At 41.4% G+C, this 17,795-nt stretch overlaps 2 long non-coding RNA genes across 2 annotated transcripts; one reads left to right on the plus strand and one right to left on the minus strand.

Annotated features, from left to right (window-relative positions):
- Window positions 1-518: 518 nt before the first annotated feature.
- LOC143420795 (uncharacterized) lies at window positions 519-16,851 on the minus strand. The gene is made up of 4 exons (XR_013100535.1): window positions 16,755-16,851; window positions 7,447-7,552; window positions 1,979-2,911; window positions 519-1,653 (listed from the first exon to the last, which is right to left on the minus strand). It is a non-coding gene; the product is annotated as an uncharacterized LOC143420795 (long non-coding RNA).
- On the plus strand, window positions 8,403-13,880 carry LOC143420798 (uncharacterized). The gene is made up of 3 exons (XR_013100537.1): window positions 8,403-8,458; window positions 13,483-13,526; window positions 13,817-13,880. It is a non-coding gene; the product is annotated as an uncharacterized LOC143420798 (long non-coding RNA).
- Window positions 16,852-17,795: the final 944 nt, after the last annotated feature.

Genomic DNA, 17,795 nt, shown 5'->3' on the forward strand with positions numbered 1-17,795 from the left:
CTGTCCGCCGACAGTACCGCTGCAGGACGCAGCGCTAACAGCTGATCCTTACTGTAAACAAAGGATCCCTGCTCTGGGTCCCCAGACACGCGGGAAAAAAGTAGAAATAAACTAAGAAAAACGACCAGAACTAGCACAAAACGGTAGAACATGGTTGCAGAGTCTAATTACTGATACGTTAGTTATAAAAAATTACGAGAAGAAAAAGATAAGAAAGAAAGAAACTCAGAATGAGCAGAGCTGCTGTAACAGGCTGCCGCACACGGGGGGCGCCGGATAAGTGATGGATGGAGGGAATTTTACTTCAGCCACAGAAATCCTAAACAGGAAGGAGGAGCAGAGTTACAGTGGATCACTATCCAGCAGGGAAACAAGGTTTATTTCAATTTCTTGGCCATGAGTGAGATTTACTGAGTGGGCAAATTAGGGAGACGACACCATCAGATCCCGAGCCCTCCATGTGTTAATCAAGAGACGGCTGCTGTGCTACATCCATAAATAATGAATAAATTAGGAGCTAAAGTTGAAAGGACAGTTTATTTGTACCATCTTCACGTGAACACATTCAAGAACATCACAGATGAAGAAACATTAAAAACTTCCACACTACATAAAGCAAGAAAAATAGTTTTTCTTTCAGGTGGTTTCAGAAAAACAGAAACATCAAACATCTCCAAGACTCTCTTTGAAAGAACTAAAAACCTTTGTTCTCATGGTCCAATCATGAGTGAACTCCCCGATGAAGCCTTGTGTGCTAAAACATGTCAGAGTTTTAAAGGTTAAACATGAGTTTCCAAAACGTTTTGCTGGAGAACAATGAACTATTTGACTGAGTTTCAATCATTTACAGACGAGCAAAACCAGGACAGAGAAAAAAGGACAAAACTGACTCAGTAAAACAACAGAAAAGAAGATCCCATGTAGATCTGTATTATGTAGAAGTTCAGCCCAGCAACCAGTTCAGTTCAACACAAGTTTAAATGATTCTATCTGAACTCTGTGGAGCCTGATCTCAAGCTTTTTGAGTCTGACACAGAAACCAGAGGATCTTTCTGTGTCTTCAGATTCACTGTGATCCAGTGATGGGAGTGATTTCAGCCCTGAGTGATCGCGCTGATGTTTGCACAGAGCAGACAATGAGGTGAATGTTTGGGCACATTGGTAACAGTGAAACAGTTTATTAGTAACGTGGGATCGTTTGTGTGCAGAGTATGAACTGAGATTCCTGAAGCTCTTGTCACACTGGTCACAGCTGTAGTTTCCTTCCATGTGTGTACGTTCATGAATGTTACGATTACCTGAATGTGAGAAGCTTCTCTCACAGTGTCTGCACTTGTGTGGTTTCTCCCCTGTGTGGACTCGTTTGTGTGATTTAAGCTCGCCTGCAGTGGTGAAGGATGACCCACACTGATCACAGAGGTGCTTTTTAACCCCACTGTGAATCAGTTCATGTTTTTTTAAATCACTTGGTGTGGTGAAGCTTCTCCCACATTCTTTGCAGTATTTCAGTTTGTCTCCAGTGTGTCTACGTTGATGTGTTTTAAGGGCAGCTTGCCGACTGAAAGTTTTTCCACAGAGGTCACAATGAAAGTCTTTCCCACCACCACAGTGATGACAGGGTTGAGAACTGGATCCATCTGTGTCGCTCTGCTTCTAAACAAAGACACAAAGACAGTGTAAGTCAGTCCTTCAACATTTGTATCCTGAACGTCGCCTGAAATAAAGAGCATCTCTGCAGACGTCCAACTACATTTGACTGTTTCAGTTAACACACTCAGTTTACTGGGCTGCAATAACTACAATACTACCACCATAATACTACAGTAATACTAAAATCATAACTGAAAGGAAAATCTGAATAATCACTCAGAGCTGCTTTTCCATGCAGTAGAATTGCTAACATGCTAACACAGTTTAATGAGCAGAGTTGTTCCAAACAGTCAGGCTAAAATGACAAGATAACAATATAAATACATACCTCACAGTAGCTGCACTTGTAGAGTCTCTTTCTGGTGTGGATCTGTTGGTGTCGTCTCAGGTGACGTGGAGTTTTAAAAGTCTTCTCACACAGGTCACATTGATAAGGTCTGTCCTCAGTGTGGGTAAATATGTGTTGTTGTAAGTCTGTGTGAGTTATAAACTGTTTGCCACACTGTTCACAGCAGTACACATCATGTCTGGTGTGAATGCGTAGGTGTTTATTTCGGCTCCCTCTCTGGCTGAAAGTTTTTCCACAGATGTCACAGCTGTATGGCTTAATTCCAGAGTGGGTAACTAGATGCCTCTGTAAGTGGCTACTGTGAGTAAAAGCTCTGCCACACTGATCACAGCTGTACGCTTTAACTCCACTGTGGATGAGTTGGTGTGTTTTTAGGTAACCCTTCCAGGAAAAAGACTTTCCACACAAGTCACAGCTGAACGGTCTCTCTCCAGTGTGGATGACCTGATGCTGTTTTAGTGAAGCCCTCACAGTAAACTCCATCCCACACTCGTCACAGCTGTATGCCTTAATTCCAGAGTGGGTAACTAGATGACTCTGTAAGTGGCTACTTTGAGTAAAAGCTCTGCCACACTGATCACAGCTGTATGCCTTAATTCCAGAGTGGGTAACTAGATGTTTCTGTAAGTTGCTACTGTCAGTAAAAGCTCTGCCACACTGATCACAGCTGTACGCTTTAACTCCACTGTGGATGAGTTGGTGTTTTTTTAGGGAACCCTTGAAGGAAAAAGACTTTCCACACAAGTCACAGCTGAACGGTCTCTCTCCAGTGTGGATGACCTGATGCTGTTTTAGTTTAGCCCTCACAGTAAAACCCTTCCCACACTCGTCACAGGTGTGTTTTTTCTCTCCCTTTCTTCTGTGAGGTTTGTCGGCCTCCTGAGAGCGCTGACTTCTGGCTCCATGTTGGTCCTGCAGTGACAGAGATACAAACAGAGGCAGTGAGTGAAATGCAGTCGTGGAACAAACTCAACCTTCAAACTCCATTAACACTAGTTTTAAACCTGAAGGTGGAGCGTGGCACCAAACACCTTAAAGGTCTCTTATCCCCACCTGCTGGTAGTTCTAACACATTACATCCAACCTGCTGTTAAAGATAATTCATGACTGTTCAAACACTAAAATCATGCCCATCCCTCCTGATTGTACACACACACACACACAATTTTATAATTTAGATTATTTTGTTGTTTCCTATTACATATTTCTATAATTTGTATAGATTTATACAGAATTATTCAGTGATAATAAATCCTATGTTTGTTTATTCTAAAGGAACCCCGTTAGCTTCCACAACAGATGTTGCTCGTCTTCCGTCAAATACTCACATAAAATATTACACAATAAAGTGGATTCAAGATATCCACATAATTTCACTCTTACATCCACAGTGAGGTTTCACAATTGTTCAAATATAAGCAATCAATAATAATAATAATAATAATATCAATAACATTGAGGCACATTACACAAATTTCAAAAACAAATCATGTCTTACAATATTTACAACAACTAAAAGCTCTGTAAATCGGCTTTTAAGTGTTCATTGAAGTTTTGAATAATTCTCTAATTTTTTAAGGCAACTTATTCCACTTAAAAGTTGCTCTAAATGTAACAGTTTTACAAAACGTTACTTTTAACTCGAGCATTTACTAAATTGCAGCTTGTTGAAAACTGTGTAATATGATGATGTATTTCATCTGGATACTGCAGCTGAGCAGAATAAATGTGGTGTGTTTAACAGAATTGCTTTCTTTAGAACTACAAGTAAGCCATAGAATATTTTAGCCTGTACAGGAAGCCAAGAAAGGTTATTATGCATTTTATCAATATTAGTATAGTATGAACATCTTCACACTAATCTGGACGCCTTATTCTGGACTAACTGAAGTCTGTTAAGATCTGTCTTATTAGCTGCTGACCAAATGATTGAACAATACTCCAGATGAGACATTACTAGTGCATTAATGACATCTTTCATAATGAAGAAGTGATACACAAAGAGCATTTCATAGCCATAGCTATGCCTTGTCGGCAGAGTTATGTGACATTAGTGATGTTTGTACTTTCAGCGTTAACTTGGTTTTAAAGCCTTTAAAATATACGCCGTTCAATAGTCGACCTTAATCTGACAGAGAATGTGATGATTTTGTGGATAATTAAAGTCAGTCATATATCCACAAACACAACAAGCTGAAAGTCAGTGATGCTGCTCGGTTTGCAGTCCTGAACATCACGGCACAAGCAGGATCCACTGCACTGTTAATGTTAGCTGTGTTATATTGCTGCCTCTGTTCGGTGGTGTCGAGCCAAACGCACTTTAACGTGTGTTTGAACGAGCTGACGGTTCACTCGTTAAGCTGAAAGAAAGATGCTTTAATCACAGCAGTCACACATGTGTCCACTGCACCATCTGGAACTCTTCTTGTTTACACTCGTAATAACACAAACACTAAATCCTGCTTCTCTGGTGCTGTTGTGTAGCAGTGTGTACACCTGAGACTGTCACCTGTCTGTCTGTCCTGCACTCTCTCTCTGTTTCTTTCTCTCTGATTGTGGAATAAAAGTATGAACATGTGTTTATAAGTTACACTTGTGTTTGAATCCTGCAGCTTATCACACATTTGATTTCCATGTGTGACGACTGCAAATGTCCAGAGTGAGGACAGACTGAGGGACCCACTGCTGCACATCATCTGTGAGGCTTTGCAGCCCTGATGATCCACCAGGACAAACTCAGCAGTGTGTGAGGAAGAGGAGGAGGAAGAGCCAGCAGCAGCTGACAGATGGAGAGAATAGACAGACTGTTCCCTGTTTGTGAAGGACTGCTAGGAAAGTTTAACATAACTGTCTGTCCTGAATCAGTGTTGGTCAAGTTACTTGAAAAAAGTAATCAGTAACTAATTACTGATTACTTCCCAAAAAAGTAATCCCGTTACTTTACTGATTACTTATTTTCAAAAGTAATTAATTACTTAGTTACTTAGTTACTTTTTAAAAACACGATTCTACATAATCCATCATATAAAATGTAATCAAATGGAAAAGTCTCTTTTTTTAAACTTGTTTTATTAGTTTTAATCTTTTAACTTTATGCATCAAGCAAACATTTAATTATCTGCAACATTCTCTGACTGGAAGAAATTAGTTTAACATTTAAACCTATTTTCTGCACATTCCAGCACATAAAATAAAATATTTGTTGTGTTTACACTCAGTCTTTCAAATAGATGCAAGTAAAACACAGCAGAACATAAATAAAGTCAAAGACTCAGCGGTCCTGTTGCTCTATTTTCACCTGTAAAGCAGGAGTGGGGTAGGCGGAGGTTTACCCTGGTGCAGGTGTGCCGCGGTCAGTGGAAGAATCCGTGAGTTTCTCTGTGAGTTTCCCATTACGTCGTTGCGCACTTGGTGCTTGCTTGGAAGTTTAGGGTTTTTTTTCCGCTGTAAAAAGAAGTTTTCTTCCCACGCACAGCGGACACTAATGTTTTTGTCACTTTTTATAGAATCAAACTCAAAGTAAGGTCAGTACTTCCACGCTTTAAACGCTGCACGCTCATACTCTCTCCCACAATCGATATATGATCCAATGTTGATCTCCACACAGCTGTTGTCACTAACGGCGCACTCGCTTACGTCACTGTCGTGAGACATTCTCGCAAAGAAATCACGGTTTTAGTAACGCAGCGTTCCTACGGGAAAGAAACGGTAATCTAATTACCGTTTTTGCAATAGTAATCCCTTACTTGGGTTACAAGTAACGCGTTACTGCCCATCTCTGGTCCTGAATCAGTCTTATTAGGTAATGTTCAAATAATGTGATCATCCCAGTGTTTCCAGTGTGGGAGAAAGTACTCAGGGCCTTCAAGTTACACACTATGAAAGGCAGCAACAAGTTTAATGTTCAGAAACCTAAAGTCTGTATCAGCAGCAGGATGGAGCTAAAAATAAATGTTGGTTTCAGTTCTATGAAGCTTTGAGTATTTTGGATCAGTAGCTGCTGTGTTTGTTGCATCACATTGCTGTAACTGTTTATATGCTTTATATATTCTGAGCTAAGTTGATCTATAGTGTTACATCATATTCTATAAGGATGTTATGTGTTTGTAGACTTTCTGCCCAGTTTGACCCATTTAGCAGAAGTCAGCCTGTTTAAGGCTCTGATATCTATTCTGTGTGACTTACAGCAGTTATGACATGGTCTGATTTTCTCACCCAATAAAGGAATATTTCATATATCAGTCTACTCTTCATTCTATCAGACACAGTTATCACAGCTCCTACATTTGCTTTTTACACATATATGTAAGCATTGAGCCACATTTAGTACCAACATATTAAATGAACAATATTTGTCTCTTATATATGATACATCTGTATACACACTGTCACAGATACTTGTCTGTGAGTGAAGTGATTAATATAATAACTATAATATTGGCCATATTATATTTACATTACCACAGTGAGGTGACTTTAGTCTCATGAACAACATCAGCTAATTGTTATTTACAGCTAATCTTAAACGACTGTTCAGCACAGAAATGAAGCCCAACAATCATGTTTCACAGTCCTGTGGTCTCAGCCTCAGATACTCATCAAATCACACAGAGCTCATGTAGAAACAAATGAACTAAATATGTTCTCCTTCATTTCTGTCAAACAAAGCTGTATGAAACGTTTCCAGCTGTTAGTATCATGGTTGCTAGGCAACCTGGGCAGCGCGACGGAGGTTAGACGTCCCATTTCACGAGCCTACGAGCCTCGCACTTCGGCCTTAGCGGTCTTTGAGTACGCGGCCCTTGAGGACTTTAAAGCTGCAGAACCTGAATCGGGATACAGCCATGATGATCTCCAGCCTCGTGCTCGCCAACATTCTCACCTGAGTTAAGAAGACGATCACTGAAATGGTCTCAGCAGGTCCTTTGATGACAGCAATGAAATGCAGTGGTAAGGCTTTTTGGGGATTAAGTTCGTTTTCATGGCAAAGAAGGACGATGCAGTTCATCTGATCACTCCTCATAACATTCTGGAGTGCAGGCAAAATGCTATTATAAAAACTTAAGCAGCAACTTCTCCAGGTTCCAATATTTATGCAATTCTCAAACCTTTTGGCCACGACTGTATAACCTCTTCTGAAGTTTAGTGGATGTTATACATGGTTATGCTCAGGATGTGTCGGCCAGTTTCCACTGGAAACGCCTTTTGGTTAAACTGTCAGCGAGGAATTTGCATTTGCACTGTTACATTTTTATATAACTTTAATGCACATAAACAACAGCTGCTTGTTTCAGTGAAAATACATTGATGGGTTTTTAATAAAGTTGTGCAGCTGTAAAGTATTTTGTCTGGTGTCAATTCTATCGTCAGCTACATCGTTATGGCAAATGTTCAAATGTATATGGTGATAAATATCTTTGGTCATATGGTCCTGCTCTGTCTGTCACCTTCTGTGTTGAGCTCATTGTTTCCTCTGTAGTGGCTGAGCTGAGTCCAAGTAGCTGAAAATGTTCCTCTGCTGCTCCGTCAGACTCTCCTCCTCCTGCTGATCAGCTGGGACACAAAACAGATCTTTGTTAGGCTCCACACTGCACTGAAGAGTCAAAGTGTCTCATATGTTCATCTGACAAGTAAAAGAACACATTTTTGTTTCCCGAGGTGGGCAACTTGTTGGAAACAAACACAAAAGGTTTGAGCACTGATACCTGCCATTGCTGCCATTGAAAGATGCAACGCCAGCAATGTGGATTGTCAAGACTCAAACCAATCATCAAGCAAAGACAACAGGGATCATTTGTTTCTGTTTATTTAGCATTCACAGCATTTGTAGTTGCCTTCTGTGCAGGGGAAGTCCACGCACACTGTGTGGTACCGCCATCCGCAGAAGGTGCATTCAACCTCTGTAAGAGAAACGAGATTGTCTGAGACTGAAATGATATTCACTAAAGAAGTGGTGATTTGTAAAACTTCACATTTTGATCCGGGACGTACTCTGCATGAAAACAAGCGCTCACTCTTCCTGCTCAACAAATGACAAGGGCGGAGCCTTATACCACGTGATACAGAAGCTGTGCCGTGTGATGCTAAAATTAGCAGGGAAACAACAACGGCGAGCACGTCAGGGATGACGAGAAAGTGACAGGAGAAAATCCGTCCCGGTCAACCACCCAAACATCAATAACGGGAACCTTAGACAGCGCTTCCCTATACACGTCGAACTCCCGCAGGCACAAAGACATTACGGAGGCTATCACTTATCACCTGACCAAAGATATGGCTCCATCAACACTGTGCAAAACGAGGGATTTAGGAAAACGATCAACACCCTAGACAAACGCTACACAGTGCCGTCCCGCAACTATTTTTCTATTGTTGCACTACCTGCTTTGTACACGCAGCGTCGAGCAACGGTGGAGACGGAATTTCAAGCAGGACAACATTTTGCTGCAACAACAAAACGTGAGACATTTGTTGTTTTATGTTTATTTATTGTTATGAGAGAATCATGATCTCAATTCTAAGCCAAAAAATCGTGATTCTCATTTTATACAAAATCGTGCAGCCCTAACATTAACACAAAACTATTGTTTCACCAGAGAAACACACATGAAGAGAGAGAGAGAGACAATAACAGCTACCAAACAGTCGTCATAATTCGTCACACAATGAGAAAAGGACAAATCAACAAGTAACAATGACTAATTAATATTAAAATCTGTAACATAATGTATTGTTTGGAGTTTAGTCTGACTGGTTCAGGATGAGCTGCCATTATCCAATCACACGTCTGCTTACCTGCATCTTTTCTTTTTTTTCTAACCTGAGCACCTGATGGCTTTGAACTTTTGTTGTCCATCTTCCATTGGATTGAATTTTGCGCTCCAGTACAAACGCAAATCCCCCAACCCGAGGATCAGCACAATTAACCTAACAGCAGGCACGTGCAGGGGGGGGTTAGAGGGGCTTGAGCACCCGCCCCTTTCCTGATGGGTGCCCAAGGTGCCCTTTTGTTGAGGCAACTTTTTTTTTTTAAATATTTTTTTTTTTTTTTTAATGTGTGTGTGTGCGGAGTCCTGTCTGTGCCCCTCAACAATAATATTTAACTATTAATCACAGTTTCGCTAAATAAAAGGATCTGGCTTGCATCAGTCACATGATCACATTTAACCAATGATCGCCCTTGACGGCAGAACGCGCTGGTTACGAGCCGGGAACGAGCTCACAAAGAGCACGCGCATTTGTTGCGGTCCGGAGCTGTAGGAGAAACACAAGTTAACTCAGAGACACAGACTGATGCGACACAACCAGTAAGTAGGTGTACAGCGCACACTGTAGTGTGTAGCACCCAGGAGTATTAGCTTATTACGTACACGTTGGTAAGCTGTCTTGTTGCTACTGACAAACTGAAACAAACGAGCGTGCTGTGTGTGCAACAGCGCGACAAACATTACCTGTCCTTTTATTAACTGCACAGGTTAATAACTCGTACAGCGTAACTAGCATGACGGAGTTTATATACTGCTGGGCGGGTGCTATGAAGTTACTGATAGTAAATTTTATTTTATGCTTAAGGTTAGTTTCTCAAACTTCTCAAAATCTTAACAAATTGTGCCAATCCTTACATGTTGCACCAGCTGATTTATCATCAAAAGTGGAGAAGTCTGTGACAGAGGAGACAGAAGAGCAGCAGAGAGAGATGGAAGAGCAAGAGAGAGAGAGATGGAAGAGCAAGAGAGAGAGAGATGGAAGAGCAAGAGAGAGAGATGGAAGAGCAAGAGAGAGAGAGATGGAAGAGCAAGAGAGAGAGAGATGGAAGAGCAAGAGAGAGAGATGGAAGTGCAAGAGAGAGAGATGGAAGAGCAAGAGAGAGAGAGATGGAAGAGCAAGAGAGAGAGAGATGGAAGAGCAAGAGAGAGAGAGATGGAAGAGCAAGAGAGAGAGAGATGGAAGAGCAAGAGAGAGAGATGGAAGAGCAAGAGAGAGAGAGATGGAAGAGCAAGAGAGAGAGAGATGGAAGAGCAAGAGAGAGAGATGGAAGAGCAAGAGAGAGAGAGATGGAAGAGCAAGAGAGAGAGATGGAAGAGCAAGAGAGAGAGATGGAAGAGCAAGAGAGAGAGATGGAAGTGCAAGAGAGAGAGATGGAGCAAGAGAGAGAGATGGAAGAGCAAGAGAGAGAGATGGAGCAAGAGAGTGAGATGGAAGAGCAAGAGAGAGAGATGGAAGAGCAGGAGAGAGAGATGGAAGAGCAAGAGAGAGAGATGGAAGAGCAAGAGAGAGAGAGATGGAAGAGCAAGAGAGAGAGAGATGGAAGAGCAAGAGAGAGAGATGGAAGAGCAAGAGAGAGAGAGATGGAAGAGCAAGAGAGAGAGAGATGGAAGAGCAAGAGAGAGAGATGGAAGAGCAAGAGAGAGAGATGGAAGTGCAAGAGAGAGAGATGGAAGAGCAAGAGAGAGAGATGGAGCAAGAGAGAGAGAGATGGAAGAGCAAGAGAGAGAGATGGAAGAGCAAGAGAGAGAGAGATGGAAGAGCAAGAGAGAGAGATGGAAGAGCAAGAGAGAGAGAGATGGAAGAGCAAGAGAGAGAGAGATGGAAGAGCAAGAGAGAGAGATGGAAGAGCAAGAGAGAGAGATGGAAGAGCAAGAGAGAGAGATGGAAGAGCAAGAGAGAGAGATGGAAGAGCAAGAGAGAGAGATGGAAGAGCAAGAGAGAGAGATGGAAGAGCAAGAGAGAGAGATGGAAGTGCAAGAGAGAGAGATGGAGCAAGAGAGAGAGATGGAAGAGCAAGAGAGAGAGATGGAGCAAGAGAGAGAGATGGAAGAGCAGGAGAGAGAGATAGAAGAGCAGGAGAGTGAGAGCCAGGGCATCGATTACTTTGCTCGCCCTGAACCTGCCATATTACAGGCCTTCTTAGATTACCACCCACAGCAGAACAGTAGCAGTGCAGTTGTGATGAGGGTGTTCAGCTGTAAAGATGGCACCAACAGGAAGTGGCTTACTTATTGCAAAGAACGCCATTTATTGTTCTGCTTTGTGTGTCTGGCATTTGCAAGGCTGACTGACACCAGCACATTTATAACAGGCATGAGTGACTGGCGACATATACACCTGCGCACAGAGGAGCATGAAAAGAGCAATACACACCAGACCTGTGCTGAAGCTTTTTTCTTAAGGTGCTCAAAAGGCAACATCAGGAGCTTGTTTGCTGGCAGTCAGTTGTCAGCTCACAGAGCACAAGTGAAAAAGAGACGGCAAGTTTTAGAGCGTATAGTGGATGTGATCAAAGTACTTGGGAAGAGGGGACTCAGCTATAGGCATGTGGAGAATGAGGCTGCATACACTTTAGGTGATAACACCATCGATCATGGTAACTTTCTGGAACTGATTGTGTTATTAGGCAAGTATGATATGTGCCTTGGAGAACATTTGAATGACTGCATTGAAAAAAGCAAGAAGTTGCATCAGACCAGTGGATCAAGAGGTAGAGGATCTCTCATCACCCTACTCTCCAAAACAACTGTCAACTCAGTGATTGATGCACTTGGCCATCTCCTTCAAGAGAGCATCGCCAGTGATGTCCAGAAAGCTGGGATGTTTTCTGTTCAGCTAGACACAACCCAAGACATCACAGGTTATGATCAGTGTTCAGTAATCATCAGGTATGTTACTGAGTCTGTGCAGGAGAGGCTTGTCTCCATAGTGAGGTGCGAAGCATCCACGGGGCAGTACTTTGTAAACTTGCTTTCCGGAGTTTTAGAGCATCTGAATCTAGACAAGGCCATGTGCATTGGGAATGCAACAGATGGTGCTTCAAATATGCAGGGCCAGTACAAAGGCTTTTCAGCACTTATGACTGCCCAGTCTCCAACTCATGTGCATGTGTGGTGCTATGCACACATACTTAATCTTGTGATTGCTGACACAACACAAAGTGTCATTGAAAGTGGATCACTCTTTAATTTACTTAATGACATAGCTGTGTTCATCAAGGAGTCCTATCACAGGCTTAATCTGTGGGAGAAACAAACCGAAAACACAAGACACAGATGCCTCAGTCCAATAGGTGAGACACGGTGGTGGGCCAAGCATGATGCCCTCCAGAAAATCTTTGGACATTTTGGAAAACCAGATGATGGCCTCTTCGTTGATGTAGTGCTGACGATGGAAGCCATTGAAAAGAGGGAAAAAGAAAAGCCAGCTGTTTGTGCCAAAGCACGAGGCTTTAAAGAGTGTCTCTTGAAGCATGAAACTGTGTTAACAGCACAGATATTTCTTAGAGTGTTTGAGCAAACAACTCCTCTGTCAAAGTACCTCCAGTCAAAGGGGATGGACATTCTCTCTGCCCATCATATGGTGACTGCCACACAAGATGGCCTCAAAAGTATTGCCAGGGACTTTCCAACTGTGAAGACAGCTGCAGACACATTTGTGAAACAGACAAATCAAAAACTAGAGGAGAGGGAGAACAACACAGACATGGAAGTGGAGGCTGAACTACCTAAAAAGAGAGCCAAAAAGAGAAAAGGCATGGCCGGAGAGATGCCTGAAGATGAGTTGCAAATCAATGCTGAGAAATCATATGAGGTGAAAGTGCACAACATCATCCTGGACACAGTTATTGAAGCAATCCACAGACGATTTGTCATACATGGCCCTCTTCTTGCCGATTTGGCATGGTTGGACCCCAGGAAGTTTAGCCAGGTCAGAACAGTTTCTCTTCCAAGTAATGCATTTCAGAACCTCAGCGCCTGTCTACTTAAATTTGACAGCAGGGCTACAGTTAATAACCTTCAGTCAGAACTGAAACGTTTTGCTGAACAGTGGGAAAGGCTTAAGACATCACATGTAGATGAGTACACGACCAGAACAGCAAAGGACAGATCTGAAGAATGGGACGAAGAAAGTGAAATTGTGACCGAAAGCTGTGGTTCTTGCAAAAATTGCCCACTGTGCTGCTATCAAATACTCAGGCGGTTCAACATGCTGTCTGATGCCTATCGTCTCCTTGGGCTGGCATACAAGTACCTGCTGACCCTCTCCCTCACTCAGGTTGCCTGTGAAAGAACATTCTCTACACTCAACTTCATTAAAAGCAGACTCCGAAGCAGCCTGTCTGCAAACAAGCTGGAGATGTTTATGCTGATGGCCACTGAAAAGGACATTCTCATGTCATTGGACTCTGACATGGTCATTGACAGGGTAGCTGAGAAGAGTGACCTGCTGAGAAAGCTCCTTTTGTAACCTGGTGAGGTGAAATAAAAATGAGCAAAACATTCCTAATTATCTATTGTTAATATTAAATTCAGCTTTATTGTTATTGCCTAAACGAATACGTTTAGTATCTACCTTCACTTCAAACAAGTCAAGTGATTGGTAAATGCTTAGAATTTGTCCATCTTAATAGACAGAATAAATATGAGATTGGAGTATTAGGCATTTATAAACATATATTCTTACAGTCTTAATCTGTCATTGTTTCATTTCAGATGCTGTCAGTCATTTTAGGAGGACTGAAGTGTGTTCATTTTAAGTAAGTACTATATGGAATATGATTCAACCATTTTTCTAGAGTAAGCATACCAGTACTGTCATCGTCTGAAAAAATCTATTAAGTACAATTCTTTCTCAACCTTCACTGTCCTTTCACTTCATAAAGGTTTCCATGTCTTAAGATATGTTCAGTGTTGCTGCTGTGGAAGTGTTGTAGGTGACCTTTTATTGATGAGTGAATAGTCTTTGGTGATACAATTCAATCATAATCTGTCCTTTATAGATTTTAATATTCATCTAATCTTTATTCCTTTCTGTCCTGTTTGTCAGGGTCTGATCATACATTGTTTGTTTAAGAGGTTCGAGACCATTCAACTTTTTAAGTTCATCAACGTAAGTACTAGTGTATATGATTTCTCTAATTCCTTTCTGGAATAAAGATGCCAGTACTGTGATCATCTGAGCAAGTCCATCAATTGCCATTCACAGTTCTTTGTCCTTTCACTTGTGTCCTGTTTTTCAGGGTCCCATATAATTTCTTCAGAAGTAAGTACTGTATATGATGCCAGTATTTTCCCATATTTTCTAGATACTGTATTAGTACTGTGTGTAAAATGCCATCAAAAACTCAATTAAGTGTTATTCTTATTCTTCTTTCTCACCTTTCTTTCTCTGTCTCCTTTCATATTTAAAGGTTGCTGTGTTAACAAAATATATTGTGCTACCATGCTGTTTTCTATTGTTTTGGTAAATAAATACTTTATGAAAATATCCCTAAATCTGTCATTTATTAATTTTAATATTAATTAATGATCATGTCTCACCTCTAGTGTTCTTGGTCTTAATTTCAGGTTTCTACCATGTGTTGTAGATAGTTCAGGAGGTTAACTCTACCAAGCAGTCTTTTTGTTTCCGCTATGTACTGTTTAAAATCCCGAATAGGGAGAATGGTGTAGGTTTAACTTTATTAGATTGATACATATATACGAACAAGGCAGTGTACATCAAAGCAGTTGTTTTCATGCAAAGGCTTTATGGTTTTTCCTATAGCGATTGACAGACCACGTGACTTTGCGCATTGCATGCCGGGAACTCCTGGCAAAACAATCCAAGTACCGCATCAAATACAAGCATTTGCAATTGCAGCACCGCAAAACGTTCATTCTCCGGTTCCAATACCTTCTTGTTTTATCTTTGCCGCACAAAAAAGGAATGTACAAAACGACGGAGAACAATGCCGGTCCGTACAAAGACAGACTCGACGAAAAGACAAAGAAAAGATACGAGGAAAAATCAAAGGAGTGAAAGGGTCAGACCCTTACGAGCACACAGAGGGACAAAAGACGTTAGCGTGCTGCCCAACTTTCACCACGCTCAGATTTATAATTATACGCTTCTTGGAGTGAGTGCATACACTCATGAAGTTTAGTAACTTCAGGTCACTGCAACAAGCCCAGGTACAGTTTACCGACGGATGGGTGCAGGACCTTGAAATGCACCGAAAGACCATCGTACGAACAAAGGTAAGTTTACCTTTGTTCGTCTCACAAATCGTCGTCATAAATACACATTCGTTAACCGTGTATTAATATAACCTTTGAGCTCAACGGTAATTAATTAGTAGTGGAAAAATAATTGTAATATTTGAGCCATTTCTGCTGTCCAACTACTTCTTACAAAATACATTTTTAATGTTAATTAGATTTTTTTTACGGCAGAAATAAAGGTTATATAAAAGTCACTGCCAAAGACTGATTGCGGCTTCTACCTTGTTACACTAATGTTGTTTGTAGCTCAGTATGACTTTATGTCATCCATGAGGGATGCATTTGACATATGTTTCACATATTATAGCCCAACAAGTTATTTATAGCAATTTAAATACGAGCAATCAGTTTCTTTGCAAATACCGGAAATCAGTTTTTGGCAGACAATCACTTTTTGGCACAACACCGGCTATTGCAGTTAATAATACAGCAGCTTCTTGCCATTTTTTGTGTTTCTTTTTATCGCTATGTAACTGAGTTCAATTGAAAGCCTGTATGCGCTAGTACCGCTTGCCAAAAGTTCCCAGAATCCTTTGCGGTTTTATCTATGAATGACGTCACATTTTTGGTGGGCCGGTCTCCAGTCAAAATGCCCGGGCCGATTTTTTGTCACAGTCCAGCCCTGCCTGCCCTCCAGCACTATCCACAGCAACCCCTCAACAGCAACATTGTACCCATCAGGTAAAGCATCGGCTACGTTTGCTTTGCCTTGTTGCCCATATTAGATTCTTGATGAAAGTGTGTTGTTGTTATTCAACCTGGTTCAATGTGCCCCTTTTTAACTTTGAGCACCCGCCCCTTTAAACCTCTCTGCACAGCCCTGCCTAACAGACCTACACCTTAGTTCACAGATTCACTTTGTCTAAGGTTGATTTCTGGGATTTCACACAACCCAGGATTCAGATCGTGAATCCATGATGGGCTCGGATTTACATCATTATAAATGAAATGTGCTCTACTTGGAAGCAGCCGGCCCCGCCCCTTTTGACGGGTTGTGTGAGACTTTAAATCATCAAACTGTAAATTATAAATTTAAATTGTTATTGATCCTTTACCCCGAGTCCTAAAGTGTAGATTTATTTTCTTACTCTTCTTATATTTATTGTTTGTTTACTTGCACCGCTGTAACTGCAGCCTCGTCGTCTCGTCTCTCTATATGCTGGACTGTCTGTAGCGGAGATGACAATAAAGTTTACTTTGACTTCAGCAGCGCGCAGGCGCACCGAGGGCTCTCGCGCTCACTTTATAGAATTTAGAAAAAACATCGGTGCAGATTATAAGTCTGTATCATAATATCTGTTTGTTGTTTTTATTTTGTTTTGCGAGTTGGTTATTAGATGCCGCTCCAGCCAGCCAGAGACTCCCCGCCGCCCCGCCCTCTCCTCCCTGTGCCGCCAGCAGCAGGCGCACCTCGCAAACGGAGGGCGCCCTTACTCCCAGCAAATGGCTGATAGAAAACCGATCGGTGCCTACGAATTTCCCAATATGCGCTGGCATGACGTCGGGGAAGCATGGGTACGACCGATTATTTTATTTTTTTCTTGCCCGTGATGCCCCCCCCACCACGATGCATTCTATTGGTTTGCACACTTACACACACCCAGCTGTGGTTTCCTGTTTTGCTGGACTCTGGAGAGCCCCGCCTTTAACGCTCTTCTCTCACAGAGAGCAACAGAAAACTTGGAAAAACTCCAGATTGACTGAACTCAGTTCAAAGTTACCTTGACACCTTTAGATGTGAGACGTAGTGATGGTCCGCTTGAAGCTGACGCTCCGGTGCGTGTGTCAGAAAGATCAACGCGCTGCTTCAGAAGCACCGTGTCGAGGCTTGATTCGTTTGGCCAGAGTCACGTGATCAGTGACGTCTGAAGCTTCGTTTAGAACGTACCTTTTTTTAAATCGAACTTTATTGAAACACAATGAGTATACAACATACAAACAGATGAAGTTTACAAAAGAACAGAACATGAACATACAGAACCAGGAGTAAAAAAATGATGATATGAGTAGGCGAAAAAAATCAACATATAAATATTGTTCTGAGAGGCTTTTTGTTGGTTGAGTCTGAAATTGATTGTATGTACAATTCATATCCTTATAAAAAGGCAGAAATATGGTGTTTTATTAATAAACTTACATTTATGGATATAAAATAGCTAAAAGTATTAACAAATATTTTATAAAAAAACATTTATCATTCTTCCTGGGGAACTTAAAGAAACAGAATAAAACATTTTCCATCGTAAAGAAAACTCCCTTAAAATATGGACAAAAACAAAACTGCTAAATTCTTCCAGAATCTCTGTGTAGAGGAACCAAAAGAGATGTGCCACAGTTTCTGGATGATCCCCACAGAAAGTTCAATTAGTATTTATGTCTCTTTTAAATGTTACCATATAGTGACTGGCTGGGTCACATTTATGAAGAATTTTATATGAGATTTCCTTCACCTTGTTCACAATTAGATATTTATGGGATCATCCAGACTGTCTTCCAGGTGATATCTGGAACATGTCGGTTCCAGTAAGATATTCTATATATGGGAGAGACATGATATCTTCTTGGAATAAACTACGTATTCTCTTATTGCTGTTACCAAGTTCCTGTGAAAAGCAGATTTTTCCCACTGCTGACTCAGCTGGATCAGGGAGAGTGACTGAGGCAGATATTGAGCTGTCAGTGTTTTTATATAACATTAAAGTCCCTGAGGGTATGGCACCAAGCACCATTGAGAATTCCCCAACACTGACGGGAAAATTATA

The sequence above is a fragment of the Maylandia zebra genome, linkage group LG2 (genome assembly GCF_041146795.1).
Source record: "Maylandia zebra isolate NMK-2024a linkage group LG2, Mzebra_GT3a, whole genome shotgun sequence".
Lineage (NCBI taxonomy): Eukaryota > Metazoa > Chordata > Actinopteri > Cichliformes > Cichlidae > Maylandia > Maylandia zebra.